At 37.9% G+C, this 2,889-nt stretch overlaps 1 pseudogene; it reads right to left on the reverse strand.

Moving 5' to 3' along the window:
- Positions 1-68: 68 nt before the first annotated feature.
- The window catches only part of LOC107577297 (uncharacterized), a 10,750-nt pseudogene continuing 7,929 nt past the window's right edge, over positions 69-2,889 (reverse strand).

Below are 2,889 nucleotides of genomic sequence, written 5' to 3' on the forward strand. Positions count from 1 at the left end.
AACAATTTATAGAAATTTTCCAAAACACCAACCCATTTCTCAAAAAAAAAAAAAAAAAAACCTGCTTTCATTAAAAAATTGAGTGATAAAGAAAAGCTTGCTGTCCAAAAGAAGAAGAAGAAAAAAAGATTCCAGTGGGCAATGATTTGAAGATTTCAGTGACCTACAGTTCTTATCTTTGTACTAATATTTTAAATTGTTGCATTTCTGTGTCTTGCTCATTCTAAGAAATTCTTACTCAGTACTTGGCTGATGAAAGAAAATAATTGGACATTCCAGAACATGAACTGCCTGTTAATTGCTACAACATTCCAGTAGCAGTAATCGTGTTTGCCACTAGAGGGCAACAGCTCATGCAGAACTACATTACTAGGGAGAACTACAACATAGATTGCTATCAACACAGGACATGTTCAAATGCATAGATTGATCAATTATATTTCTATTGCATCTTTGGCTTTCATCACAGGATATTTAGAACAGTCATTGTGTACAAAGGCAAACAGAGGTGATAAACAGTGCACTGTAGTATATCAACAAAATCAAAACCTAAAAATAAAAAATGACAGTAAAAAAGGATTTGCACTTTAGAGAAACACTCAATGTAAATGCTCAATGTCTGGGCCTCTTGGACAGGTACACTTAAACCCACAAGCCAACTGACCTAATTCTTGCTAATCTTGGCATCAGAAGAATATTCACTTGTATTCACACAGAAAAAATATCTTGGTTAAACTCTCAGCAGTAAATGACAGTGTGACTGATTTGGCAACAGTGAAAGAAATAAAAAAAAGTCCATGTCTGGAATATTCTGGTCCAAAATGTCTTCCAATTGAGGCACCAATGACAAAATCTGTTGAAGGCCATTATGGCCTTCTGCAGTCCTTTACACAGTACTGAGCTTCATAGCAAAAACACATCTACAGACACGAACACACATTAAAGGATCAAAAAGGAGGCTCACAGAGTCTTAATAGGCTTATTGCATAGACCCATCACCATCTGACAAAATACTCTTATTTCAGTACATTTGTCTAAGTGAGCAAAATGTGTCCTGTGATACAAATTTACCATCATATCGGTGGAAGCATCTGAGTAACTTTCTAATGTAGGAAGATCAAGATTCATCATGTGCATCACATCATGTGCTGTAACATAAAAGCTTATGTGGATGACAAAGACTCCTCATTTTGTTCTTGTGCTGATCTGATTGCCATTAAAGATGGCGGTGAGAGAAGCTTTCTATTTATTTCTATGAATTTATATAAAAACAAAATCCATTCTCATGCACCCACTAACAAAATGGTTTGCATTGTACTATCCTGAAGCATTAACTTACTGGTCTCTGCATTCAAACGAATGTTCACTTGCTTGCCACGCTGTGGTCCCGCCAAATGTTCAGGTTAGGTCCTCTTCCGACCAGCCTTCAGAGGGTGAACCACATGATATGGTGGAAAGTAAAATGGCTTTAAGTTCATTCCTTTATTATACAACACCATTCCTCTGAGGCGCCGGGCAGAAACAGCCATTACTCCACATCAGTTCTTCGTTTAGCATCTCTAGCCGCTTCTTTCAGGCTTGCCAGCGCCTCGCCAGAGGCTCAAGGAAAAGAGAAACTGATGATAACAGATAACACACACCTGCCAGGTAGAAGGAGCAGTCATAGGTCTGAGTGTAGTCATGCAGGAATCCTTTGGGACGAAACGCAATATTAAACTGTTGACAGATGGAAAGTTTTCTTTAAATAGTCAATGGAGGTCAATGAAGAAAACATCTTTACATTCTACATTTTTTATTTCCTTTGCACAATATACTTGAGAACGGTCAGTAACCTGACACTTAAGATGATGGACTGATGGAGAAAACTTTATTCACTTTCCACCCCAGAATCTCCCCACACCTGTTTTCTGACTAGATATGCTTTTAAAACCACAGCTTGTTTTCACTATGCAAGCAGCCCCGGGTCACATCCAGAAAGCCCTTGGGTAGGATAGAAAAATCAGTTTTGCTTCCCTGGCTGCTCATTTTTTTGGGGGGTGGGGGATTGTGGAACGGGGCCCTGACAAGATGGTTCATGTTATCATAACAGTGTTACAGAGTTCAGGGCAAGGTCTGTACTCGCCTTCCTGAGGAGGCCCCTCTTCAAGACTTGAATTTCCTAGAACGCTGTAGTACTGTTCCACATAAGGAGATTCTGTATTAGTGTTGATGACTGAATTTTGTTAATAAATAGCAGCAAATAAATATATCTGTTCTATAATCCTGAAAGTAGCCTAATGGAATTTGTTTAGCAATACATTATAATGAAAAGGAGCCATATATACTGTATATTAGGAGAACTAAATAAGATAACCAGACAGGTAATTTTTAGATGAGTTAACATGTCTTCCATCTGTAACCCACTTAAACAGAAAAATTAATCACAATCTCAGTGTCCCTTAAGCCACACACACAGAAGCAAGCTTGTCTTACACATTATCATGTTCAGGCAAGTCTTTCCAAAGCTGCTGGTTATTTTTGTGAGACATCAAGGCCACATTTACCTACTGATGTTTATTGATTCCATGATCTAGTCAAGGAGTTCATCCAAACTCCACATACCTGCCAGAGGAGGACCTGTGAGACAGCCAAGCCCCACAAAGAACATTGAAAACCCCATCGAGTTGTTCAGCTTTTCAGAACCCACCAAGTCCACCTGGAAAACACAGACAGGGAAATGAATAATATTTATGACAGATGATATATATCAGATAATGACTTCTCTTACTAGGCCAGAAAAAAATAGAACTTTGGTTAGCAAACTTTGATATAGAGTACAGACAAGGCTTCATCATTAAAGAAAAAGTTGTTTTTAAATGCCATATTCTTATAAAATGTATTAATAATTCA

The sequence above is a fragment of the Sinocyclocheilus grahami genome, unplaced genomic scaffold, assembly GCF_001515645.1.
Source record: "Sinocyclocheilus grahami isolate Dianchi unplaced genomic scaffold, SAMN03320097.WGS_v1.1 scaffold5644.1, whole genome shotgun sequence".
Lineage (NCBI taxonomy): Eukaryota > Metazoa > Chordata > Actinopteri > Cypriniformes > Cyprinidae > Sinocyclocheilus > Sinocyclocheilus grahami.